This window comes from Ceratotherium simum, chromosome 25, assembly GCF_057802395.1.
Source record: "Ceratotherium simum simum isolate JZ-2026a chromosome 25, ASM5780239v1, whole genome shotgun sequence".
Classification (NCBI taxonomy): Eukaryota; Metazoa; Chordata; class Mammalia; order Perissodactyla; family Rhinocerotidae; genus Ceratotherium; species Ceratotherium simum.
This window is the reverse complement of record NC_141924.1, coordinates 2,312,241-2,340,233: the sequence shown is the minus strand read 5'-3', so window position 1 is coordinate 2,340,233 and position 27,993 is coordinate 2,312,241. Positions and strand designations below refer to the sequence as shown.

Here is a 27,993-nt window from a genome sequence, read left to right as displayed (position 1 = left end):
TTTAGAAAGGAGGGGCAGGGAGGGAGACCCATGGCTGAGATCTTTCCCTTCCCGCCTCCCTGAAGATTCTTGTCCAGTAGAGCTAGGCCACCGCCTCCTGCTCCCTTGGCTGGAGTGACCCCGGCCACCCCGCCCTCCTACTGCCAGCTGCATGGGTGGAAGCTGTTGGTAGCAGAGTTTCCAGATCAAATGTGGAGCTTCCGGGCCAGTTGAAGGAATCCGAGTGGACAATGGAAGATGTGATGAAGAGCCTGAGGCAGCACTGCTCAGGGACCTTGGGAGTGACCTTTTGTTTGGGTAACAAAACCCCCTGACTGTTTAGTTGATGGCTGAACTGGGGTCAGTGAGAACTGGAGGGTTCTTGTGGCCGAAGCCTTCATAGCCGTGTGTCCAGGGCTGCATGCCAGATGCTGTGCCAAGTGCATGTACGTCCTCTCTGTCCTGTCCTCATAGGGTCCCCGAGAGGTAGAGAGCACCCCCCCATCAGAAGGAGCCTCTTGGGTCAGGGGCTCGCCCAAGGTCACACGTAGCCACCTGCACTGCCCAGGGCACCGGGCCGTGTGCTCTCTGCCCATCTGAGATTGACCCCGGCTGGGGTGGGGCCTAGACCAATTTGGGCTGTTCCGCAAGTTCTGGCAGCCTGAGCCAGGTGCTCCCCGAGGATTCGCCAGCTCCCGCAGCTGCTGAGGAGGGTGGCGAGCTGAATGCAGAACTCTGTTCCCCGCCTTCAGATCCCAACTGAGCTGTCGTGGGATGCTGTTTGCCACGACGTGGGGGCCCAGAGGCCAGCCAGCCTCCTGGAGGTGGGTGTCCTGGGGGGCTGGGGTGGACATCGGGGGTCAGGCCTCTGTTCTCACTCTGTCCTGGTGTCTAGGACAGGTCCACCTGGGAACACTGAGCGACGCTGGCCAGCACAGCAGGGGCTGGCGTGTGAAGTAGGCCCCTCTTGGGGGAGGCAGCAGACAGAGAGCTTTGGTCAGGGTCTTGGGAATGGGGCCTAACCATCCCTCCTGCCCCAGGGCCTGGAGCAAAGCCCCCACCTTTGGGACCCTGATGCCTTATGTGTGAGGTCTCGGTGGCTGAAATGCCCAGCTCGAAGGATGGCGTGCGGAGTGAGTGGGTCAGTGTGGTTCTGTGACTCAGGATCCCACTCGGGGCTGGGAGAGATCTGTGGATGGGAGCTCTCTATCTGACCCTCCTTGTCTCTGTGGATGGCTCTCCCCGTCCAGGGCTGGGACATGCCAGGACCCTTTTCTGGGTTGGACGTGTCTGGAAGTTCCATGCAAAGACTAGCTAGTGTCGGGATCCCCCGACCGTGACCCTCAGAAGTCTGGGTCCTCTGTACCCATCTGCCCCCACAAAGGCCGGCCTTTCCAGGCCCCTAAGCTCCATGTCTGGATTGGGAGACCTCTCCTTTCTGGGTCTCAGCACCCCGCTCTGCCGAGCAGGCCAGGGCAAGGCCTCGGCACCTCCTTGGCTCACAACACTGGGCTGGGCGCCCACTGTGGCCCCCTCAATATTTTCTCCCTCCCAACAGCCCCTCGGGCCCCAAAGGGCTGATGGCCGGAGTCTCTGCAAGAAGGTGCCGTGCCAGGCCTGTGCCCCGGGACCAGCTGCCCCACGTCTGAGAGACGCTGACAAATAGTCAAGGTCCCTTCAGGGACGAAGGAGCTTGAGGTGCTGCCAGGGGTCAGCGGACCTTCCCTGTGAAGGGCCAGGAGGAAGTGGTTCTGGCTTTGCCGGCCCCACAGTCTCTGTCCAGCTGCTGGACCCCCCAGTAAAGGGATGGGCACAGCCTGTACCGATCGATTAAACTTTATTTCCAGAAACAGGCCGTGGTCTCGTGGAGGCAGAGGAAACGAGTACACTAAATTCTAGGACAGAAGCACCTGTGGTCAGCGCTGTCGCAGGGAGGGCGGGAGCAGATCACTCTGGGGGCCACCAGGGGAACTTGCGGGGTGGCTCTGCCGGGCTGAGTCTGGAGGCAGGAATGCACCGGAGGGGTTTGTAAAATGTATAAGTCAGATCGCATGGTCTCCCGTTGAATTGTGTTGACCGAGTTGAGTTGATCTGAAATGAAGTGAGTTCCGCTCGGCCTCCCATCGGGGGAAGCTGCCAGGGTGGGGTCTGGGCTCCACACTCGGCCCTGACCTCGGACGCCTTCAGGGACCAGCCCCCCACGGGTCTTCCTGATTCCGCATCCAGAGGTGACCACAGCCCCGATGGCGTGGCGGCTCTGTCCCAGCTGGGACGGGGGTCCCCTTCTGCAGGCAGCTGGTCCAGCAGGAGGGTGGGACGAGGCTGAGCTGACCTACAGGCCTGGCCCTGTGACCTGGGTCTCTTCATTCCTGAGACACCTGTTCAGACCAGACGCCATCCTGCGCCCTGTCCCTCCGCCCCATCCCTGCCCTGTGATGGGGAACTGGCTTCTCAGGCCCAGCGGCCAGGAACCCGCGGTACCCGGCTCCGGGCGTGATTGGACCTTCAACCCCTCACGATGCTCTGAGTGGCGCACAAAGTGGGACGTGCCCTCAGGAGGGTCTCCTGTAGATTAGCTCGGCTTTCTTGATCCATTGATTTTGTCAAGGGTCCGTTTATCACCCTGACAACTGGAAAAACCTTAAATAAATATTTATCGTGTGCAGAGGGGGTCTGCCCGGGCTCTTGGGGAAGAGAAGGAGCAGCGGGATCGCATGCACTCAGGCTTCCCCTACTCGCTCCCCAGAGAAGAGGCTGCCATCTGGGGCTCTGGGTGCTGGCGCCCTGGGGTGCTGCCGGTTGGTGCCCCAGGTCGGCTGCATCCGTGCCAGGGCTCAGCTGAGCTGATCTGGGGCGGGTGGCCCATTCCTGTGCACCTGATGAGAGTGGTTGTTGGCCTCTTACTCCTCATTCATTTGTTCATTCATTCACTCAACATTCCCTGGAACCTACGGTAGCTGGGCCCTGCGCTGGGACATGAAATGAATCCAGTGCCGCCCTGTGGGTCGACCGTGGGGAGAGAGAGCCCAATAGATAAACCAGACTTCAGCCCGATCCGTGTGCTAGAGAGGCCTCAGCCAACACGGGTAAGGCCTGTGGTCCCCTCCCAGTGTCTCCGGCTCTCAGAATTGTCACTGCCTGTCCCCTCCCGCCCTTCACTGCTCTCACCTCCCAGTTGGCCCTGCCTCAGACCCATTCTCCGGAAGTCCATGCTCTTGGTAAGAGCCAGAGGATTCTTTCCACATTTTTCAGACCAGGCCCTGCTGTTGCCTCCTCTGGAACAGTCAGGTCCTTCCCAGATATCTATATGACGTGTGCAGTCCTGCTCTCCGCCAAATGTGGTCCTCCCAGGACCACCCTGACTCAGAGGTCCGCCTCCCTCATGCTCTCCCTGCCCTGCTAAGCTTTTCTCCACGGCGATGTCACTCACACCAGTGGGATATTACGGACTGTGGTTGGCGTGTCTTCGGTCAGGCCCAGGAGAAGTGGGTCAGGGCTCGGCTGTGCTCACCCCTGCGTCCCCAGTACCTTGACCAAGGACGGACACTCATGAGGTGCCCGGGACACGAGGGCATGGGCTGGAGGGAGGGAGGACCCATGGACGTGAAGGCTCCCCTCCCACCCACTCTTGCCTCCTGGCTGGGTACCCGGGGGAGGTTCGGGTCATCATGTGTCGGGCCTGGTGACGGGAGCACATTCAGGGGAGGACAATGGAGGAGGGGAGGCAGTGTTCTGGGATGATGCTCGGAGCATCGGGGGTGCTGTGTGCAGGGTGGGGGGCTGCAGGGCCGGGAGGGGCCACGCTGTGCAGGTGGGACAGGTGCGAGGCTGGCGAGGTCAGGGGTGGGTCATGAGGCACCTGTGACCGCGATGAAGGGCTCAGGCGACGAGAAGGCTGGGGACAGACCATCAGTGTTTTAGGGGAACTTGCAGCATTCCTGAGCTCACATCTCATGCCCACTGCCATCCATGCCTGACCCCCTCGGGCTCTCTGTCCCAGGTGGGCTCTACTCTCCTCTCCCTGTCTGTCTGACCTCCGTCACGGCCCTGACCCGCTGCCTTCCTCTGTTCAGGCCTTTCGTGGCTGGGAGGGTGTGTCACGGTCCCCAGAGCCTGGCGGAGCACCTAGCAGGGGCCAGTGCCTGAGGGTGAACACACTTACCCTGCCGGTTTCCTTCTCTGCCGAGTGGGGCAGTCGTGCTTGTCCAGGCCGCCATCCTCCCAATGTGAACATCAAAAGAGAGGTGGACATTCCCCCGAATTGGGGAACGAGGTGCAAACCCCAGGCCTTTGGTTCCGGTGCCCCGCTCCCAAAGCCCGTCCTCGGGCGGCGGCTCAGAAGGGCTCCTTCCCCACCGTGGCCCGGGGATGAGGATGTGCAGGAGGAGCCTTTGAAGACGGGAAGAGGCACAGGTCTTCCAGACCTTCTGAAAGGGCTCCCTGGAGGCAGCGTCTCTGGAGAACGCGCCCAGAGCCAGGGCTGCGGCTTTGAAGGTGCTGGAGTTTGACAGGCTAGTTTAGTTCATCATTTTTTTCGATTAATAAAAATTAGGGTAGGAAAGAAATTATCATAATCCAACATTGACAATGAAGCTTTTCCATTTACTTCTCCTTCTGTGAGGGTATTTTTTTTTTTATCAAAATGATTTATGATTAATACAGCGCATATTAAAACTTTTAACCTGGTACCTTCATAAAGTAAAAAATGTTCCCAACATATTACATTTTTAATCACATGAGTTAATTACTCTTTAGGGAGGCTGTGGAAATTCTGGGAAGGAGGGTATTACGAATTTCAAAGAATGAGGTGGAAACTGTTGTTTTAATGAGAATGCAAATGAGGATTGCTAAGGTCAATGAAGGTCACGGCGGCTTAATCATCGAATTATTACGGCCATTTATTGCCAGTAAGAAATGAATATTAAAAGCTATTGTTTTAACAGATTAGACCTCCAAATTATTATTATTTCAAAATTTCCCAGGTGTCTGGAATATAATTTAAGAATTATTAAATTCTGAGATCCCCGTCACACCCAGAACCACTCATGTGGGTGTTAGTTTTCAGGAAGATGTGGGCGCATCTGTCCCCAAATGCCAGAGTCTTTGGAATCGTCTCTGCAGACATCCTTGTGGTCAGGCATCTCATGCACCTGCAGTGGTCTCCGAGAGCCCCCCACGGGGGGACTCTGTGTCCGCAGAGGTTGCTGGACAGTGCTGTCAGCAAGGGGCCCCTGAGGCGGTGGCCATGTGGCAGGCCAGGCCAGGACTCTGAGCCATGGGGGTGGCGACAGGAGAAGGACCCTGGAACCACCACAGCATCAACAGGGAGCAGGAAGAAGACGGAGGACTCCCCATCGCAGGAGCGCTGAGCCCTCGGGCAGCCTGTCGCTGCTGTCCGCTCACTGTGGTCTGCTGGGCACCACCAAGGGCCTGGCACACGGTGGAGGCGGGGGGTGGGGAAGGCGTTTCCTGAGTGTCTGTGGGAGGAGGGGAGGCAGGAAGGGTGGAGGGAGGGAGGGAATGAATGAGCGCAGGCTGGCAGCACTGGTGACTGTGGGCTCAGCGCTCTTCACTCTCCCTAAGTGGTGTGTGCGTTGTGGCTGCCTTCCCAGCCTTCTGGCTCCTTCTCCTCACCCTCACTGGCACATGTACATGCTTCCTTGTGATCTGGGAGTGTTCCCCCCTGCTCTAGCAGCACTCTGAGCCATCCTGCATCAGGGGCCCAGACTCGCTCCTTCCGGGCCTCCGCTGAGGGAGGCTGCTCCTGGAGAAGGTTGCATAGCCCCAGGCCCCTCCTGTGCTCCTGTCTGGAATCCTTCCCTTCACACCCGGATGCTCCAGTGCGTCTGCATCTTCAGAAGTACCGATCTTTATTGAGAGAGGGAAGGAAACAAGGGAGAAGGAAATAGTTAACCTTGGAAGTGCCGGGGACTGGGGAGCACTCCCCAGGCCGTGGGCCCCGGTGGTGTGAGGCTTCCTGCAGCTGAGTGACCCCATTGCCAAAGGGGTCAGGGAAGGGGGTGATTTTTGCTGGGTGACCTTGCCTGAGACCCTCTGATAGCTGAGGAAGCCAGGGAAGGGCCTTGGGAGACCTTCATGAGGGCATAAGGCAGAGGTGTGGGGCTGCTGCTGGTGGCCCGGGGCTTCGGGGTCACACCCTGGAGATCTCCATCCACGGGGAGCACCGTCCTTCAAGACGTGGTCTGCAGCCTCGTGCTTGTGAGGGCCGGCACCCTAACCAGGCCACCGCTTTGCTCCTTGCCTTCGAAGCCTGCCAGCTCGGTGTCCTGGAGCTTGGGCCGGGTCCACAGGGAGCTTGGGATCCAGGGTCCTGGCTAAGACGCCAAACCCTGAAGCTTGCTCCTCAGGGGCGTTATGGTGGATTGGTAGTTTTGAAAGGGTGACCTATGGGACTGCCCATGGGAGGTGTGATGTCGCTGTGGGCCTGGGAGTGGCACACAGGGGGTCTCGGGCAGAGGAGAGGGGTCTGTCCTGGCCCCTGGAGAAGAGGCAGGGTCCCTCGGAGGACGTGCTCCCCAGCCCCTGTCCAGAGCCCCTAACCCATGGGCTCCATGGAGGTCGGGGGACAGCGGGCCAGCCCCTCCACAGAGCAGCCCCACTAGGGGTCGCCAGGGTCCCCAGGGCCTCACTCAGTTTTTGCTGCGTCTTGATCCCGCACACCACAGGGAGAAGTAATTAAATGTAATAGATGCTGAGGCTTCCGAAATTACATTATTTAGGAGCTGCAGCTTACACACATACACACGCATGCTAAGCTGTGGATAATTAATAGATTTATTTAAATCAGCCTCTGCCATCTGTATTCATCCGGGAGAGACACATACCAGGCAGGCCCACGTTAGAATACTTTTGATTTGTGAAAGGAAAGCTGGGAATCCCCAAGAGGCTGGGAGGGCAGGGGACACAGGGGAAAGCAGGGGACAGGGAGGCCACAGGGGCTGGATTCCTAGTGGGTGTGATGAGGCCGTGACCACCGACAGGACCGAGCTCTTCCCGCAGACGGCAGGCAGAGAGCAGAGGGAGGGGTCAGGGATGTGGGGTCCCGTGGAGGCTGCTCCTGGGGACAGATCCCCAGTGAGATGGCACTGCAGGGACGCAGGGAGCACCTGTCCCCTCCCCTTCCTGGAGCCGCGATGGGCCCCTCGCCGGCTGGTCCAGGCTGCCACGTCTCACCCGTACGGGGCCTCATTTTAGGATTGACTGGGGACATTGCAGGCTGCTGGTTCTCAGCCTCTGCCTTCTGCCCTCATCCCACCTCCTTGGGCCCAGAAACGGGTTTTCCAGTTGTCGATGGCTTCCCAGGAGCAGCAGCGTGGCCCCGACTTCCTGAGGCCCCGACATCATTAGGTTCCAGGTGTCGTGGGACCCTGCACTTGGGTCACCTGAGTGGCCAGCCCCAAGGCACAGGGTGCTAACAAGGGGGGTGCAGCCTCATGGCCTTCGCTGGACCACGCAGCCGCCTGAGCATGGGGGTCAGGATGTGCTGCCAGAGGCCCCCTCCTGTCACCCAGGAGGATGCACCTGAATCTGAGGATCCTGCAGGATTTGAAGCGGGGGGGTGGGGTCTTCGCTGTGAAGCTATGGTCATCTCTTTGATGGAGGCCTGAGGGGGTGAAGGGGGTGCAGGCAGCGGGGGCCCTGGACCCGCTTTGGCCCCATGGCTGGTTGTTCCACAGGCAGTTTCTGGGCTCCTCCTGCAGCCTGCTCCGATCTTCAGAACATACTCGGGATGCAGAGTCAGGAGCCCCTCCCCCTCCTGGGGGGCGTCTCTGTCTCCTGCTCCTCCCTGCTGCCGGTTTGGGGGCCTCCCTCTGCTGGGCTGTGCAGGCCCTGAGTGTGCCCATCCTCGCAGGCCCAGCTCTGCTGCCCTCTGCTTCCCGTGGAGGGACAGGCTCCCCGCCGCACCCCGCAGCCCCGCCCGCCGTCTCCTCACCAGCCCTGATGCTGGGCGTGCTTTGGTTCAGACCATGTCCCCTGTTAGGCCACGAGCTCTTCCCCGGGGAGCCTGGTCCTCTGTGTCCCTACCGAGCCCCACCACCAGGAGGTGCCCTGTAAATATGGGGTGCAGGGGGGGCAGTGGAGTGCACGTGCAGAGGAGAAGAGGGGGAGAAACATCTGCTGGCTGGCTGGTGCAGTCCTGCCAGCACGGGGCCCAGGGCTTCACTGAGGGCCGGGCCCTCTGGCAAGGAGACCCCGCGGCCCTGGAGTGGAGATGGCGCAAGTTTGTTATGATGTCCCCTTTCTGAGTGTCCCACGCCTTGGTCTCGAGCTAGGAGACTGGTGTGAGAGAGACCATTGATGCCTTGGGAGGAACCTGGGGGCCCAGGCTCAAGTTCTGATTCAAAACTTAAGAAGAAAACAGAACACCTTATACCTCCAGCTCTGAAAGTTGCCCTGGGGAATTCTGTGCACTGGTCCTTGGCGTGGGGGAGAAATGAGCCTCTGTGAGTGCATGGTCCATGAAGGTGGCTTTGTGGGGTCATCACTGTGAATCGTCCCAGGGCTCTGAGGAGAGGGGCCAAGTGTATCTCCAGGACGTGCACCTGGGGGGGCGGGGCTGGGGCTGGGCCTCCTTCTGACCGTCTCCCTACTGCGCCCTTTTCAGCTGTACCCAGCCTCGCTCTGCCTGGATGGATCCTGACCCTGCTCTATCCCGCGTGCCTGTCTCACTGGGGGGAAGACCAGACCTGCCCAGGCCTGGGCACACATCTTCCCAATGAGTCCTCACCGTGACCTTGCAGAGCGACCTTTCCTTCCAGTGGGCCCTCTAGGGGAGCTGCGAGCACAGCCAGCATCTTCCCCGAGCGAGTCCTGGGTATTGAGGGGGCTCCCTCGTGGAGATGAGGGGTGTCATCAGGACCAGACAGCTGGGGCAGAGTGAGGGAGGCCCAGCGCGGTCAGAGGGAGCGTCGGTCCTACCGTGTCAGAGACTTGCACAGGGCTCCTGCCAAGCTGCTGTCTCGGGGATCCTTCTGCACATGAATCTCAGTGCTCACTCCCCTTGGGGCACCTGCACTTGGGAAGCAGGTCTGGGAGACGCTGCGGACAAGGTGAGGGTCCCTCAGTGACTCAGGTTCATTCACACCCTCCCCACTCAGTCCTGGGAGAAAAAGCAGAAGACGACACGCATGGGGAGTCGGTCCCTGCCAGAGGAGGACAGCTGTGAGCTGTAGCTGTGTGCATCCACGTCCACATGGGTCACAGGGAGCAGGGGACACGTGCCCAGGTCTGGGGCTCAGGGCCAAGTGACAACAGCAGTAGCAGCATTGGGGGTGTGTCCTGGGCTGACTGTGTTCCCCCAAAGTCATGTGTTGAAGTCCTAACCTCCATTTGGTGATGGGGTCTTTAAAGAGGTGATTAAGGTAAGATGAGGTCGTATGGGTGGGGCCCTAATCCAATCTGACTGGTGTCTGTCTGAGAAGAGGAGATGAGGACACAGACACACACAGAGGGACGACCATGTGAGCACACAGGGAGAAGACGGTGTCCACATGCCAAGGAGAGGCCTCAGGAGAAACCAGACCTGCAGAACCTTGATCTCGGACGTCCAGCCTCCAGGACTGGGAGACAATAACTGTCTGTCGTGTAAGCCCCCTGGGCTGTGGTGTTCACTACGGCGGCCCCAGCAGACCAACAGGAGGCGGCTGTGGGACTCGAGGTAATAAGCGTGGCTCTCACCGTGGAGGCCGAGTGGGGACCTGGTCCCGTCAAGGCACTTCGTATGCTTCATCCCAACCCTGCAGCCCCGGCTCCTGAAGACAGGGGCGCCTGCCTCACTGACACTCACAGGTGACAGGCCACACACCACCCACGGCTCCCAGATGGACGAGTCGCCTCCCAACCCTCCAGCAAAGGTCAAGTCGCTATGGTGACCCCTTCTCTGACCTTCCCTCCACAGGGGGTATTAGGCGCTTGCTGCTTGCTGGCGGAAGGATGGAGGGAGGGAGGCCTGCATTTCCATCGCTCCATTTCCACACCTCAGAAGGATCAGCACAAACTCGTGGGGATAGGAAGGTGACGGGAACTCCCAGATGGATGGAGAACCGGGCCTGTGCCAATTCATTCTTATTCAGTGCCACCGTCGCAACATCCCAATATAGTCATTACTGCGTTTTCCCTTTCTGTAGCTGCATTATAATGTGAGCTTATGTTCAATTTGCTGGGAGCCAGCAAATCGTCGTCTGCTTTTCCCCGGCACACATTCATTTGCTGCTTGCCCTAGGTGTTTCTTAAAGTCGCGCGTTTTACACAGGGACAAATTAAATCTGGGTTTCAGCGTGTCCCTCTCTGGAGCTGACATTATGTGTTTTAATAGCCATCGCCCCTCTCGGTGTCTTTGAGCCCATAATCATCTGCATTTCCAAGCAGCAGATTACTTACAGGGACGTATCCTCAAAGCCAGCACTGGAGTTATTAAATGGAGTCGGGCCCGTATGGGTCCTCGCCCCTCTCTCCGGCCTTTGCTGGGTTGAGGGCGGCCATTAAGAGCAGCGGTAGTTGCGAGAGAATCTCTGTTTGTTCCTGTATCCGTTCGTTCATTTGGCCATCTAGGAAACGTGTGCTGAGCATCTTCCATGTGCAGCTGCTGGGACACGTGAACTTGGAGACGTGGTCCAGGAGCTCAGGCCAGCGAGGCCCAGTGGACGTGTGGACCACACAGTGAGGAGCGCAGTGAAGCACACGCAGTGGAAGGGTGGACCATTCCTGAGTCAGACCAGAGAGACACACTGGGTGCCCACGTGGGCCAGAGAGATGGGTCAAATATGGTCCACCCTCGAGCGTCCACTCACAGCCACCCAGGGAGAGTGTGTGAACAGGTGCCCAGTAGAAAACTTACGATGGGTGGGTGCTGCAGACTGAGTCGTGCCCCCCACTTCGTATGTTGGAACTCTAAGCCCAGGGTGTTTGGAAGGGAGGCCTCTGGGAGGTGCTTGCGCCTGGAAGTGGGGCGGTCAGGGTGGGATTAGTGCCCTTAGAAGAAGAGATGCAAGAGAGGTGGTCTCTCTCTGCCCTGTGAGGACCCAGTGAGAAGACGGCCGTCTGTGACCGGGAAGAGGACTCTCCCCAGGAACTGGATCTGCCGCCACCTTGATCTTGAGCGTCCGGCCTCCAGAACTGAGAGAACTGTCTGCTGTGTGAGCCGCCCCACCTGTGGTCCTTGGCTGTGGTGGCCCGCGCTGACTAGGACAGCGGGCACTCCTGTTACCCGACCTGGGCCCCAGCAGAGGAGCTTCCTGGAAGCCAGTGACCGTGGAGAGGCTGCTCGGGACGTGGGCCCCACAGGTGGGAAGGTCGTTCTGAACCAGAGCCAGCAGGGAGCAGCCAGGTCCTCACACAGAAGCCCCTCCCCGGGACCAGCGGGTGACCTGGCCCCTGATCTTCTGTGACCCTTCCCCCACCGGCCCCGCCTGATGGCGACCTCTCCAAAGCCTTGCTCTTGCTGCCTCCTGTCTCTTTGCTGTGACAGAAGCTGCTCTGTGCCGTGGGGTGGCACACGTGTGACGACAATGACAGAGAAGGCCTCATCTGGCTGTTTCATCCGGAAAGCCACCCGGGCGACAGGGCACTGGGGGCTGCTGGCCTAACGAGGTCACGGGGGTCACATCCCCTCTCAGCTCTGCAGTTCTGCAGAGATGTTTGTATGGGTTTGGGGTCTGGCTCAGCACATCTGCTTTAAGCACTCAGAACACCCTTCCCGTGTCAGGGATGGAGACACAGAGCCTGTGATGGGTACGAGGCCCCAAGAGCAAAGCCTTTCCCTCCTATGTGGCTGCAGGAGTTTCCCGGGCACGGTGGTCTCTGGGGTCCCTGCAGTGTGTTGAAATCCTTGGGTTGCCCGTGGACCATGAGGCTCATCTGGACATGTATAGGGGCTGCTGGTGTTGAGCACCGGGTGAGCTGCAGTGGGTGTGCATTTCCAGCCACATTTAATGGATGAATAATACACCCAAACCCTTGGTGCCTCATCTCACTGCCAGGGCCCTCACGGGGCCAGGCACTTCACAGTTTATAAAACATTCAATATCCACTTTCTTATTGGCTCCTCATAATAACTTGTGGGTTCTCTAGCATTGAGATGACTGACTTTTGTTGTTATTGAGGTGACGACTGCAACACCTAAGACCCAACCTCCCCTTTAGAAAGTTCCAGGTGCCAGCAGGTGGTAATCAACCACTTTCACAAACAATGCTCTGCCACATTTTTACAATCGATAAGCCACCTCTGATGCTCTGACAGGGGCTCCGACCTTATTTAGAAGTTGGTGTTCTCAGTTCTCAGTTCTCTGCTCAGTGTCGGGTCCCAGGCTCGCACACGCACTCTCTGCATCAAAGTCCTTTCTGTCCCCTTGCTGCGCGGCCTGGGAGACGCCTGGGCAGGGCTTCAGCTGACGGCCTCAGCTGGGGTCCTGCCCTGGCATAGGTTCTGGGGCTCAGGGCCTCAGTCTCTTTTGCTCAGGGAGTGGTAGTAGTAACTCCCTCTTAGGGCCGTGGTGTGGCCTGGACCAGCCCCTGGCACAGGGGGGTGCTGAGGTCACCTCAGCTGGCACTGCCACTGCTGCTATTCATGTTTCAAAAGCCATCCTCCCCCAGGCGCTGTCCGGGAAGTGGGGTGGGGTGGGATGCAGGGAGGTTCCCGAGCAGCATGGAGGACCCAGAAGGGTGGCCTGAGACTCAGCCGCGTTGCAGCGGGAAGCCAGGCCTCCCTTGCAGAGCTGGCGTCTCATCCAGGGAGGGGCGGCCTGGACCCTGGACAGGGTCCCCCAGGGCCAAGTTACAGCTTCAGAGGCGCGTGGTGCCCCCTGTCCCGGTCGCCTCACAGTGCTGTCCTGGACTAACAGGTACATCGCTGGTTGGTGGGGAGCAGGGCGGGGCCAGGAAGTGGAGGGTTAAGAGCCCTCACTCGGGGAGAGAGGCCAGATGGTGGCCTGACAGGGCCCTGCCTCAAGGAAGGCTGCTCTCTCTCTCTGACCTGTCCTGGCCGGCCCCCTGCCAGGACCTTGTCACCCTCCTGACCCTGGGCCTTTGCCCTTTCTTAACCTGACCACGCTGGGGGTGGGGGTGGGGATGGGGCGAGGGCAGCACAGGATACCCTCGAGCTGTTCTCCTTACAGAGGGAGCATGTGCAGCAAGGGGGCCTTAGGACAGGTCCCCCCCAGCAGCCCAGGATGGGGAGGAGACCCAGGAAATGGCTGTGAGGACCTGAGACGGGAGGGTGGTGGTCACCAAGTCACCGCTGTGGGCAGCTGGGCTCCACCTCGGGGAACAAAGGACTGAGGTGAGCAGAGACTGTTACTCAGAGCTCCATGGCTGGCAGGGGAGGGGCCAGCTGATGGGAGAGAGAAGGCGGAAGGCGGGGCTCCAGGGTGCCCATCAGAGGCTGGGCCTGGGGAAGCTGGGAGCGATCAGAGCAGGGCGTCCCTGTGACTGGCTGGGGGCATATTTGGCCCTCTGGTTGGTCCTGAGCCTCAAGTGGGGGCAAACACAAGGGAAGCTGGTGGTCTCTGACCAAGTCCTGGGCGTTTGGGTGGGGAGGGGGGAGGAGAGCAGTTCTGCTCCCTGGGTGCTGCTACAGAGTTGGTCACAGTTCCGTTGTCGCAGATGGTCTGGCTTTGTCCATTTGTGCAGTCAGCCCCTCAGCCCCCTGGGACTTGGGGAAGGTCGGGGCTGCAGGCCATGGTGGGGGGATGGGCGTCTGTGGGCAGAGCTCTGCAGGAGCGGGTTGAGGGCAACTCGGAGCGTGGGACCCCAACCCCCAGGACCTCCGCCCCTTTCTCCAGCGGCTGGAGAGAGACCCAGGCCAGGCCACAAGGGCCGGCCCACGGAGTCACGTGGTGGGGGAAGTATGTTGGCGAGGAAATGTTCTGGGGGTTGGTTCGTGCCAATAACTGACCCTGAAGTCAGAACAGCAGCCTACAGGTGGGTGCCCCCATGCCCTTCGCAGCCTTAGTAATCCTCTTGGTGGCTGTGTGAAGAATATAAACCAGGGAAACTGAGGCTCAGAAAACTTCAAGCTGCATCCACACCATGAAGGGGGTTAGAGGCAGAGGATCAAACTCAAGAGGCACGCCTGCTGGCCTCCCTCTGACACACTGCCTCCTAGTGGCCAGGGTAGGATGGATGGCTCAGGCTGGAGCCTTGAGTGGCGGATATGGAGGAGCAGGAGCCAGACCCTGCAGGGGCTGGAGCTTCTCTGGGGGACCCTGGCCACGGTCAGGGGCAGGTGGAAGGCAGACCAAGCTTCTGCAAGGACGGGCAGGCTCAGGCTCGGGGGCCCAGGGAACATGCAGGGACCTGCTATTGTGGCCGAGTGCCAGGCAGGGGCCTGGGCCTGAGGCTGCGCAGCAGGTGTGGCTCTCCTCGCACGCTGGCTGCAGGGCTAGGGCAGAGGCTTTCCCAGGTTGGACAGAAAGCAGGACAGACGTTCCCAGATCCAGCACTCAGGCTGGTAAGAGAAGGGGTTCTTATCACAGCAGCAGCTGTGGGGAGCACTCCTGCTCTAGCTTCACAGGCACGTGGTGCTCGAGCCCAGCAACGTTTAAAGAAATATTCAAAAGGCCGGGGCCACCGTCTCTCACCATTTTCAGCTCTGCTTAGCTCCACCTGACTTGCTGTGCCTACTTTGAGCAGAATCTGGCATCTTTCTCCCTCAGATGGAAGACTTTCAGTATCTGCCTTGCTATTCTCAGGTCTTACCTTCTGAAAGTCTGTCTACCACGTTAGATCTCCGTCTTGCCACCCACCCAGTTCTGTGCTCAGCTCTCAGGAACCCCATGTTGGCCCTGATCACAGCGCTTGCCTGCCTCGTGGCGCTGGGATTGCCCAAGAGCAGCATTCATCTCCTCCATGTGGCGAGCTCGGGACAGCAGGTCTTGGTCTTATGCCCTCCTGAATGCTTCTTTCCTGGACCGAACCAGGCACAGTAGAGGATGAATGGATGGGCAGATGGATGAAGAGATGGATGGATGGATGGGTGGATAGATTTACAGATAGAAGGCTGTACATGGGTGGATAGAAGGATGGATGCATAGATGGATGGGTGGATGGATGAATAAATGAATGATGGATGGATAGGTGGATGGATGGATGATGGATGGATGGATGATGGATGGATGGATAATGGATGAGTGGATGATGGATGAGTGGATGGATGGATGAATGGATGGATGTACAGATGGATGATAGATGGGTGAGGAGATGAAGGGGCTCTAAGGACATCATAGCCTCTTCAGGGAGGTAGTGGGGGCTGCCCAGGTACACCCAGCCCTAGCCCAGCCTCTCCTTGAGTGGCTGTAGGCAGGTCGCTGAGCTCCCTGAGCCTCAGTTTCCTCCGCGATGAGTGGGGAACCTCTGCCTCAGGAGGTGGCTGTGAGGACTGACTGGATGAGTGGCCCATGGCGGGGGCTCAGCCCGTGATCATAGTTTCAGTGCATGTTACCGGGGTCTGGCTGTGCAGCCCACGTGGTCCTGCCGCCTGCTTTTCTGCTCCCCTCTCTGGTTTGGGGGCTTGTGCTTGCTGACTCAGTGGGTCTGGTTCATTCCTTTCCTCTGCTACTTAGTATCCCATCCTGTGGATCTGCCCCAGCTCTTCCCTTTCTCTGGAGGGTTTTGCTACAAAGAAGCTGCTCTAAATCTGTGTGCAGGGCCTTGTCCCATACCTGCAAACGCTGCTTTGGGGGATATTCTGAGGAATGTGGTTTCCAGATTTAGGGATGGGACATCTTTAATTTGATTACCTCTTCTCAAGGATACTTGAACAAGAAATAGCTGTTTTTAAACAAAAGCAGTCTCAGTGTTTGTTTCCCAAAGGGGCAGGTGGGGCCCTAACTTGGGGGCAGTGAGCTGGCCACGTCCTGCCGCATCTCACTATGTCCTGCCACTCTGCAGGCCCCCGAGACCCACGGGAGGCCACCTTGCACGCACATCTGTTTCAGAGGACTTGGGGCACCAGGCGCCCTCCATGGCCAAGTGGCTCCCTCCCAGGCTCATCAGGAGACGCTTTCAAAAGACAATCCCCACTTTGAACGAATGGGGTCTATTAAGTTCAACTGAAGTGAGTTAATGTGTGCAGAAAAGATAAGAATTTCAAAGGGAGAGCAAGGTAACAGCGGTCAGAGAAGAGCTGGGCAGACGCTGCTTCATTGGCTGGTGGGCTGGCAGAGCTGGGCAGGTGCTGGCTGGCAAGGGGCGAGCTGCAGGCCCTGAGAGGGTGGACGGGGGAAGGAGGGGGCATATCTGCTCCTCTGTGAAGCCCCCAGCCCTCTTCTCCCTCCACTCACCAAGTCCTCACTTGAGTGCCACGCATCCTCTGAGCTCCTCCTCAGGCTGCAAAGCGCTAAGACACAGCCCTGCTCTCTTAGGGCCCCAGGCCACGGTAATGGGAGGCCACTGGGCAGTGTGGCCTGTGGAGTGGGTACCACAGGATGAGGGTTTAGCAGAGGGTTCCTGGCTGAGCCTGGCAGGATGGCGGGCTTGGGAAACCGGCAGAGGCTTGGTGTGACTTGAGTGGATCGTGTGTCCCAGAGCAGGGAGACGAGGCCGGCGAGGGGGCAGGGACGCATCATAGGCAGCCAGGAGTGCCAGGCAGAGGGAGTTCAATGCAGGCTGGGGGGTGATGGGGAGGTGGGATTCTCTGAGATCATATCCTCTGTTTTTTGGGAGTGCTGGAGGGGCCCACAGAGAAGTGAGGGTTAAAAGCAAAAACTCCAGGCCAGCAGGAGGAATGTCTTCATCTGTGTTGGCCGAGCCACAGGGCCTGCCTGGCCTCTGGCCTCAGTTACCCTGAAGCACAGCTGATTGGCAAGATAAATTGACAGGCCCTCCCACGCGCCGCCCCTCAGCCCTGAGCCTCAGTCTCCCCCTTCTCCCTCCCTCAACTGGTGGCCTTTCCCCTACACCGCTCTCGCTGTCTCCTTCCCCACATCTGCTCTGCTCACTTCCTTTCTTCTGCTCTGGAGACAGGATCTGGAACACATTCACCCTGGGGTGTAAAGGGCTGATGACAGTTAGGAGTGAACCCTGCCAGGGAATTTGCCTTTTATGCAGAATTGAATCGAGCTCACACAGAGATTCTCTTCTGAGGGGGACTCCAGACAAGGGCTCTCTTTGGGACCCCCACAACCATGTGCCCCAGCAATCTCCCTGGGGGTAACACGCTGCCTCTTCTGTGTGGGCAGGAGGGAAAGGAAGGAAGAAAATGTGGGTTGTGCGGTGTTCTCCGCCTGATTACCTCTGATCCTTGCCCTGAGTGTAAGTGAGGGGTCGAGGTGCACAAGATGAACGACTGGCCAGCGGTCACACAGACGGCCAGTGGAGTTGGGCCTGTGGCTGTGACCGTCCCACTCCAAAGGTCTTGCTCGTTTCTTTACCCCATGCTGCCACTGGCCACTGGCCCGGACTCCTTCCCTCGGCCCCGTCGCCGTCTCCCATCTCCCTCAACTGTGCAGCAGTGGTGGGTACTCGCCCTTCTGCCTGCGGGCGGGAGGGCAGACGAGGGGCATCCTCCTGCCCTCGGGGCCAGGGCCACCAGCGGCACTGTCTCTCTTGAGCCCTGGTCAGCCTGGAAGGAGGGGGCAGGGCCAGAGTGTGGGCATCTGGGGCGTGGGGTCCATCCCCACGTGACCCCTAACCGGGCATGGGCACCTGCACAGACAGCTCCACCCTCAGAGGCTCAGTTTTCTCCTCTGTGGAACAGGGACGGGTGCCTTGGGGATAAATGTTCTGCTGTGTATGAAGCGCTCAGCCCATCCTGGGACGCGGTGAGGACTCGGGTGGTTGCAGTCTCTGGGGGACGATTGTCACACGTGGCCGTGCTTGTTGGATGCACGACTTCTGCTTCAGAGGAGCGGGGGGACTGCAGCCCGAGAAGTTTCCGGCAACTGCAGGGCCTGGCCCAGCCCTGACGGATGTCTGAAGTGACGCCGGGAATGGCAGGTCCTGCAGTTGACAGATTGGGGACAAGGGAGAGGCGAATGAGGCACAAAATCGAAGGGAGCCTCAAAAACCTCGGTCATCAAGGTGGATGACACCTTAATGCAATATTATAAAACTTCTGTTGGCAAACTGCGGCCTGCCGGCCAGTGCCTGTGTTTGTAAAGAAAGTGTGGTTGGGAGTCTTGGCTACCCCCTTGCTGCCCGCTGTATCCTCTGTGGGGGACTTGCTGAGGTGACTGAGGTCTGGACTGAGCCAGCTCTGCCTCAGTGTCCCCACTGGGGCCAGGCCAGGTGCGTTTACACCACAGGCATCGGCACGTGCTGCGAACCAGGGCCTTCCCCAGAGAGGGTTCACCGTCTGCCTGCGCCCCACGGTCTGGTGCAGGAGGTTTCTCCCTGACTTCGTTTCTCCTGCCCTTTGGGCAGACGGATAGGCAGGTTGGGGACTGGGGCGTCCTCCCCCAAGTGTGAGCTCCAGCTGGGCGGGGACTGGGCCACAAGTACTGTTTCTGATGTGAAGAATCTCATCTTTTCCCTGGTAAGTGGCCTCCCCCTGTCCATGGGGTTCAACTGAGGCAGAATTCCAACTGAGCATTTGAAGCAAGTTTTTCCCCCAGTTTTTTAGAAATCATTAATTTAGAGTAAAGTTCTGCCTTTCCTTGGAAAAAAGTTAATAATAATAATAATAATAACAAATACTAGCTTCTTAAAGTTCAATCCAGCAGGAAAGACTTCTTCAGTCTTGAAATAAAATTTAAAATGAAAGAGCTGGACCACGTCCCCTCGTGTGCCCCTTTGTTGTGCGACCGACCTGGAGGAGGCCTGGCGCCCCTGGTGGTTGGGCACCTTACCACTTGCCAAAGGCCCGTCCTGCTCTTGAGGCAGTGCCGTGGTCGTCCCATTTTAGAGATGGGGACACTGAGGGACTCTGTAGCTCAGTCCAGCTTGCAGAGATAGGGGATGAGATCCAAGCCTCTGTGGTCCATCTGCAGAGCTGCTGTGGTGACCACTAAGCCAGGAGCCCCAGACCTGTGGACGGCCGCTGATATTGCCTGGTATTGGGAGGAAGTCCTGGACGGGAGGGCCATGGAACTCATCCAGAGCTTTGTTTAAGATGAAGACAGAGGGGGTAGGTCATGTGGTGCCGAGTCTGTTCTCCCCTCAGCACGTGGGAGTGTCCACGGGGTCCGAGCGAGGATCCCCTCCAGCAGCTCACAGGAGGGAGGGGGGCTAGAATCTGAGTGCAGGTGGCTGCAGGCCCGTGTGCACACGTCTGTGTTGGGCGTGTCTGTGTCTCTGTGTGTTGCACTAATTAGGCAGCGGTTCTGCATGAGCATTTCTACCACTGGCGTTGACACAACTGTCTTCAAAACTTGAGGAAAGTCCACAGTCCCCTGGGAAAACATCTACCCTTTGAATGAGTGGATTTCCAGAGGTGGGGCACACACACAGACACATAGACAACCCCCCACGTACACAGAGGCAGACACACCCGTGCACACACACACATCTACACACAGCACACACATCCACACAAACAGCACAGACCCGCAGTGCACTCAGGCAAGATGCATGTGCACACACATCCACACATGTGTGCAGGAGCTGACACCTTCAGTTAGGACCGTTTTCTTGGGGTGGTTCATGTTTACATGACCCCCACCTGTTTCCTAAGACGGATGCCACATGTGTCACATGCTCCCTCTGTTGCATGTGTTAAGTGTCCTCCTGTCATACATGTCACATGTTCCCATTTGTCACATGTGTGTCCTCTGCCATACATGTCACACATGTCCATCACATGTTAAATGCAGTGTCATAATGTGCCACGTGTCCAGACACACCATCCATGTGAGTCCATCATGCATGTTCCATGTGCCCTTGTCACGAGTGTCACATGTGGCTCTTTCATGAGATTACATGTGTGCCCCTGCAGCATATGTTGCATGTGTTGTCGTGCATGTCACATGTGCCCTGCCATATCTGTTGCATGTGCCAATTCACGTCATGTGACTCCATCTCGTGTGCTCCCTGTGCCCCATCACATGTGTTGCAGGTGCCCACCACGCGTGGTGCACGAGTACCTCCATACGTGTCTTATGTGCGCCTGCACCCACACCGTCCACTGGACGGAGGCCAAACAAGTGTAACACTAGCAGATGCTGAGCAACACGGACACGCGGGCCGAGCGGCCTCCGTCCAGCCTGCGACATTCCCCTCGTGTTGCCCTGAGTGTCGAGGCGCCGGCCCAGCCCTCTGCGGCCAGGGCTCCTCTGAGGCGCTCACGGTCTCAGCCTGCTGCGCTCTGGGCCTTTGCTCCCCTTCTCTCTGCCCAGATGATCTCCACTCCGCCCCACCTGTGCTCTGCCAATTGTGGATGTAACATGGTCTCCCCAGATTTGCCTGGCACAGTTCCTGTGGTCCAGGGCACTGCACTGGTTCTGCACGTCACACAGTCAGGGGTGGTGCTCCCATGTCCCCAAGCACCTGGGGCACGCGGTTGGGGGCTGTTTAAAGCAGGGTCTGCGGGGAAGCTCTGGGAGTCGAGGGGCAGTGAAGGGACCCCGGACTCCTGGAGGCTGGAGCACACCTGCACCTCCTGGAACCCGGGGAGGCCGTGGCACGAGGGTATGCGTGTGTGTGCGTGTCTCTGCGTGCACGGACCACAGTCTTCAGATGGGCCAGGTCTTTGGGGCTGAATCCCAGTCCATGCCTGCACGCTTCTGCTCTGTTCTAAGGTCCTTGGAAGAACATTCTCTGTACAGAGAGGGTCTGGGTTCCACCTTTCCCTGCGATGGGTCTGGTTCTCTGTAGAAAGACTGGGGAAGTTTGATTCCTTTAGTATGAGCCTGGGACTCCACCACTGGACATGCCCAGGCCAGGGGGACATGCAGCTCTGCCTGCCCCCCAGGCTTCTCCATCCTGCATTTCAAACCCAGCCTCTGCCCCCAACCTCAGGGGACCCTCACCCCAAAACTGGACTGTGTTTCCCCACCACAATCAGGCATCACCCACTGTGCCCGGCTACTTCCTGCCTCCACGGCTGGGTGGGTCGCCTTTCCTTGTTGACCCACTGCCATGAGACACCCCTGATGAGGTCTCCCCTACCCCCTCCCTGGGCCCCTGCTGACTCCACCTTATCCCCCTGCTTATCTTCCCTGGCACCTCCCTGGGGCTGCCCCCAGATCTCTTTTCTTCCCAACCTATACTGTCCCCCTGGGAGATCTCAGCTAGTGCCTTGGCCTCAAAACCCTCTCCAGAGGGCAACCTCCACAGATCTGCACCCCCAGATCTCTGCCCCCAGCTGCAGACCCACGGCGCCCAATCCATGTCCCCTAGGTACGAGTAGATGGCCCCAAACTTGGTGTGTCTGAAACCAAATTCCAGCGCCAGCCCCCAGCCCCAGCAGCTGGCTTCTCACAGGCCTGCCCTGCCACATCCAGGCCATCCGCAGATCTGTCTGGAACTGGCCTCAAGTCATCGCCCACGTCTGACCACTCTGTCTCCCCCACTGCATCCCTGGTCCCCTGGGTTATTGGTGGCCTGAGCAGCCTCCCTGCTTCCTCCCTAGTGGCCGAAGGTCTGCTGTCCTTACGATACCCACTGTGGTCCCATTCGTGTGCAGAGACGCAGATGGCACCCATGGCTGTTCAGCTGTGGGCCAGGACTGCCTGCCCTGCGTGCCTCACCTCTGAGAGCCTCGCTATGGCCCCGACATCAGCGGGAAAGCCTGTAGGGCGAGGGCTGAGCCAGGATGCCCTGAGAGTGGCCCTTCCTCCCGCCTGCCCTGTCCCTGAGAACCCATCCCATCTCCCCCTGCCTCTCGGATATGCTCTCCATGAACACAGGTAACCGGGTGATTTGTTTGACTCAGTTTGGTCTGGGCACCTTTCTGTTCTGTGGCCTCTGGGGTGGCTTGTCTGGTAGTGAAGCTGGAGCCTCCCGAGGACACCAGGAGTGTGGGGGGACAATCAAGGCATCGAGGTGTCCTTGGTGAGCAGGACGGCCCCTCCTCCACAGACAAGCCCAGCCCTCCTGTCGTGGGTGTGTGTATGAGGCTCCCGTGGAAACTCTGCTCTGAGTTTCGGAGGGTCAGGCCCTGCCTGCTCACTCCCTTGATTAACTGTTCTTATTGACGTGGGGACTGGGTCTCATAAAGTGACACGCAACGCACACTCTTCCATCCGCAAAGGGTGGTGGTCACTTCTGGCAGAGTCCCACAGCCCTTGCTATGATCCCCCGTGAGGGTGAGGCCTGTAGCTCTGGGGGCCTGGGGCTGCCCCCCAGGTGCTCCTGATGACACCACCCTCCTGCCCTCTTCCTCCCCGGACCCATGAAGAGGCGGAGCTACGGACCTGTGCTCTGGTCCTTCCCAGGGCAGCTCTGGGCGCCACGGGCTACCCTGGATTTGCCCCACGTCCTGATCCCCAACTCGTCTCCCACGTGGCATCCTTGCCCGAGGCCTCCAGGGGGCTACCATCTGCTTGTCCAGCACCCTCACCTGCAAATTGCTCCTCTCTGTGAGTCCCAGACTCAAGTCCTCTGCCCCCTAAGTTGCCTGCTAAGTCCCTACCTCCTGCATCTGCCTGTCTTCCTTCCTTCTAGGAGGTCACATTGATTCTCCTCTGCCTGGGCGACTTCTCCCCATCCACCAAGGCCGGCACTCGACCCCCATCTACCGTCATGGCCTTTGGATGTTAGGGAGGGTGTGTGCACACCTATGAAAAAATGGCTGTGGTGGGGCCAGCCCAGTGGCGTAGTGGTTAAATTTGTGCGTTCTGCCTTGGTGGCCCGGGGTTCACAGGTTCGGATCCCAGGCACAGACCTGCGCACCACTCATCAAGCCACGCTGTGGCGGTGTCCCTACATGTAAAGTAGAGGAAGATGAGCCTGGATATTAGCCCAGGGCCAATCTTCCTCAGCAAAAAAAAAACAAAAAAAAGTGGCTATCTTTATTTTTGTATATGTATATATACAGCACTTCTTCATTCTCTTCAATTAGTGCAAACAACTACATCATACATACGGACAGAACACAATTTATTTGCATTATTTTTATGACACTAGGTTTTCTCAAATCACAGACCATTATATGATGCACATGATAAATTCAAATAACCAATGAAGGTTCAAAATGAAAAGCAAGATTCTGTTTCCCTCTCCCCGACACCCGACCTTTCCCCAGGACAAAGCTGTTCACAGTGTACTTTTCCCCTGTTCTGGTTCTTCCCGTATAATGTTTCTTTATCTGTTTCCATCTGACGTTGTGACTTCGAGGGCATACGCCAACTTTTTCTCCTTCATCCATCACCTCTGGTCAGTGCCTCGTCACACTCTGAGCAGTGGGACAGAAGAGGGCTACTGTCTCCTCTTAACACTCACCTTCCTTTGTTTCATATAATTTAAAAAAATAATCAAGGTTTAAGAATTTACATTTATCTTTCTACTATACATAATTTTATGAGCTTTGTCTACATGTTGATTTTAAAACTTGGAAAGAAATGGCATTTCCAATATCATTCCATGAATGTTGTTTATCACGGATATCAGATTTGTGACTAGAAATACGGAGAAAGAGATAGGACGTTTTATCTTACAAGTTTCACCAGTTGAAGGAGATTCTTCCAAGTAGGAGTTCCTAATGCATTTTCATGCACAATCTCTATAACTTATTTCATTTTATAGTCACAGAAGCTAAATTATCTTCCCACGTCCCGTTTCTTGACCCCTTCCTCTGCTGGAGAGTCCCCTAGGTCAGCTTTTCCTATAGGGCCTGTGACCAGTAAACTAACCTTCAGAATAACCCTAAACAGTGTACCATTGATAGTTTAACTGGGAAGAAAATTCCAAATGCGGTCTCTTTTCCCATGAGACCTTCAAGACCCTGTGCCCGTGTGTTCTAGAAGCTGTGTTGCTAATGAGCAGTCCAGTGTCAGCTGACTTCTGACTTCACAGAACATGTCTTATCTGTCAGTGGGGTTCTTTTTGCTCTGCAAGCTGTGGAGTTTCTTGCACTACCTGGTGGAGGTCTGTCCTTCAGATCCAGTCAGACCACGGCGGCCCCACAATCTGAGGACGTGTGCTCATTTATTTCATGATTTTCTCTTCTTTGGCACCTTTGTTTTTTCTCCTTTAGAATTTCTAATAAACGAGAGTTTGACACCCAGGATATACCCTCCATGTTTCAACTTTTCTCTGCCTGCCATCCCTCTCTCCGTTTGCTCTCTGTTCTGGGAACTTCTCTGACTTTATTTCCCACACCTAGTTTTAGTCATGCCCATTTTATTCCTCAGTTCATCCCGGAGAGTTTAAAATTGATCAGTCACATTGCTCTCCGAGATGTCCTTCTCATTCTCTCTTTTTCCTTTTTTTCATCATCTTTTACTGGTACTGCATTCTCCTAAATTTCTTTGGGAATGATGCTATTTAGAATTATTACTGTTATTATTTTTACTTCTCCCTGAATCATTTCTGATTTCTGTCCCCTAATGGTCAAGCGTAAAGTATACTTGTCCTGGGCCTTCCTTCTCTTCACACCACTGCCTTGCTGCAGACAGCCGGTGGTCCTGCTTGCCCGGTTCTCTCTGCAGAGCAGGAAAGGTTGAGTTGGGTGTAGGAACGGGTCAGTGTGGATCCCCTCTGCCCTGTGTAGCCAAGGGGCCTCTTGCTTGACTGGGAGAGATGACCGTAGGTTCTCTGGGAACAGGCACGTGTGTGGACAGATGGGTCTCCCTGGAAGTGGGCAGAGGGCAAGCAGGGTCCCTTGTTGGGCACTTGCCCCCAGGGATCGTCCTGCCTTAGACTTCCTGGCCCTGTCGGCTGCGGATGGCCGAAGATCTCAACTCTGCTCTGCTTCTCTCTCTGGCTCTCACTTTCTCATCAGAGCAGCCTTGTTTGTGCAATCTGGTGAAGCCCACGGAACCCTTCTCAGAATAAAATAAAATACGTAAAGTTACTAAGAAAACCAGTTATGTCGAAATGCAGTTTTATCAGATGTTGGAAAATCTATTTTGATATAGTAATATGTTTGCTTCTTTATTAAATCATTACATGAAAACGTCTGGTGGTGGGACACTGGTAATTTGAAGTAAGCGTGAACAGGAATGATATTCCAAGATGTCATCCACAAGAGCTGTACCATTGTATGAAGATTCCCGCGATTTCTGTTAGTGATAAAATCACAGTTACACCTAAACTGTTCCACGCTCAGTGAAGTTCATGTCAGATTTCAGTTAGAGACACAGTAAACAAAATGCACCTTTCCCCATCCAAGGTCCACACCTCCGGCACTGTGGGGGCCCTCCCTGGGCAGATGATACCCCTGTCCTTGACACATTCCTTTGGCTCTGCCTGAGCTAACCTTGCCTGACGGCAGCTGTTTGGAAGGGGGGACGGAGGACAACCTGAGGTAGTGCTTTGGAAATACAGGTCTTCCACCCCGTGCCCATCTTGTGAGCACCTGGCCTGGGCCTCTTGCACGGGGCACACTGTTCACCGATTCTTGGGGCGCCTGCCACACTTCCACCCTTTTCATGTATTACCTCTTCAAGGGTACAAACGATGCCACACGCATTTACCAGTAGCAGATCTGGGTGTCGGAGGAGGATGCTCGGGTCCCCACAGTGCAGGGCCTCCCATCCCACCTGTTGAAATAAATCCAGGCCACGCTTCTCTTCATGAGCTTTCACTTTCTTTTCTTTAATTCTCTTCACAGAAGGATCCCCCAAATGGTTAGCTTTTAAAAGTTCCCCTGCTGAATTTAGAATACTTTTCAATTTTCAAAATTTCAGATAATATGCACCTGATTGGGGACACAGCGGATGTCAGAGGGCTTTGTTTCCTGATTGAGGTCCCCTGGGGTCCTGGATGTGCATGTGTAATGAGCACCCCGCTGACACTTAAGCCTTCTGAAGTGGAGAGCTCCACTCCAGGTGAGGGTGGAAGGCCCATGACCTTGGTGGAGGTCAGGCTCTGCCTAGAGGCAGGGCAGCTCCCTGAGTTCTTGCTGCAGGTGGGGCTTTCCTGGAAAACGCCTGGGGAGGGGAGTGGTATAGTCAGAAGAGCAGCACGAGGAGCTTCTGGAAATGGGGCTGAGACAGGACTGCAGGAGGGGAGAGAACGCCCTCCTCCACCCCAGGCAGCTCCTGAGCTGCCTGGACCCTGTGAGGCTGGGGCCACTCCTCCAGGTGAGGACTTGGACCAGACATTCTCATCTCACGTATGACATGGTGGGGTGGGGAGCTCGAGGGGTGACGCAGCCAGAGGTGTGGAATCGCCTCTCAGGTGGCCTTACCTCTGATGAGGGGCTGGAAACAGCAGAATCAGGCCAGGCAGACAGCAGGGAACTTGGCGCTAGTCCTGGCCTGCTCCTTGTTGCTGGATTTGGTGATGGTGTCCATGCCTCTGCAGGCCTCAGTTTCCCTAAATGCACACAGAGGGGCTTGGCCTATCTGACCTCTGAGAACCCTTCCAGGTCTGGCCTCTTTTCCCGCCTGGCACATAAATATCTGTGCAGGAAGGAAGCAGCCTTCATGTAACCCCCTGCACTGTGCCCTCCAGGCCTGCCTCCCACTCACAAGGACTCTCTGGGACTGGGTATTGGCCTTGTCCCCCACTCACCCACACAGGTGGGGGCAGAGGTTCAGGAGGAGGCTCCCACCCTGACCCTCTGTCCGGAGCTCTTTGCTGGGCATTTGGAATTGAATTTTAAATTCAACTCAGGCAAAAATGCCTTGAGGCCTGCTACACCTGGCTCTGGCCTCTGGGCAACTCGAACAGGACACAGATGCCCCTGCTCTGGGGCAGGGGCCTGAGACAAATACTTGCCCTTCCTAGAGGCGGGAGGGAGGCCACGGCAGGAAGGAGCCCGTTGTTTCATCTGGAGCCGACCGCCGGCATGTACTGTGCGCCCACAGGCTAGGGTGCCCGGCAGCTGGCCTGGAGGAGGTCACTCACAATGGCACGGATATGGCGCATGTGTGTTTCCAGGCAGAAGCGCCGTTTTCAGAACGCACCGTGGGTCAGCCCTGGGCAGTGGCGACACCTCGGCCGGATACCCCCGCCCCCCACTGCCCAGTGGGGGGCGGGAGACTGGGTGCACTGGAGGCCGCGCGAGCCCTGCTCCCCCACCCGCGCGGCCGGCTCTGCAGTGAAGCCCCTGCGCACCTAGGTGGAGCCCGACCCGCGGTTTTCGGCTGGACCAGCCCCGCCTGACCCGCCGGCGCACCAGGCGGGGGCGCTGCAGGGTGGCAGGGGTCCCCCGGGTCCCCTCCGCGGCCCAGTGCGCATCAGCAGCTCGGCGGGCCGGGCGGAGCGCAGACGGCGGCGGGGACGGGCTGGAGTCCGAGCACCGCGCGGGCCTGGCCGCTGCTCCCCCTCTCGCCGCCTCCCCAAAAGGGGCCGAGCCGAGCGAGCGGGCGGGCGCGCGCCGCCTGGCCGGAGCAGCGGCGTCCCGCGGGCGGCGAGGCGCGCAGCGTCGCCGGCCCCACCTGTCGGCGCGGCCGCCACCGCCACCACCACCGTCGCCGGCACCGGCCCCGGCCCCGGAGCGCCAGCCAGCGCGGGCAGCCCGCGGAGGCGCCGGCCCGGGCCTCGTCTGGCCGCAGCGGCGGAGGCGCGGGCTCCGGTGAGCGCGGAGGCCGGCACCGTCCGGGGGGGGACCGGCCCGCCAGCCCCGGGCTGCGCAAGTTCGATCGCGGCGGGTTCGGCCCGGCCGCGCGGGCACCGGCGGCGGCGATGGTGCGGCAGCCCCGCGCCCGGCGCGCAGACCCGGCCCCGAGCCTGGTCCTCCGCGGCGGCGGCAGCGCGGCCCCCTGAGCCCCGGGCCGGAGCGAGCGCGAGCGGCGGCAGCGGAGGAGGAGGAGGAGAGGAAGGCGACGCGGAGCAGCGGCGGGGAGGCGACAGGCGGCCGAGGGGCCGGGGCAGCGCAGGACCCCCCTGCGCCGCCGGGCCGTTGCGCAATCCGCGGCCCGCCGTCCGGGCCCTGCTGGCGGCGCGGCTCCGGGGGCGGCGGCGGGGCTGATTCATGGGGCCGCGGCGGCCGCCCCCGCGCCCGGGCCCCGGC

At 58.2% G+C, this 27,993-nt stretch overlaps 1 protein-coding gene across 2 annotated transcripts in view; it reads left to right on the top strand.

Annotated features, from left to right (window-relative positions):
• Positions 1-27,993, top strand: part of TAFA5 (TAFA chemokine like family member 5) — a 266,659-nt gene that overhangs the window by 64,151 nt on the left and 174,515 nt on the right. The gene's annotated exons all lie outside the window — the stretch shown is intronic.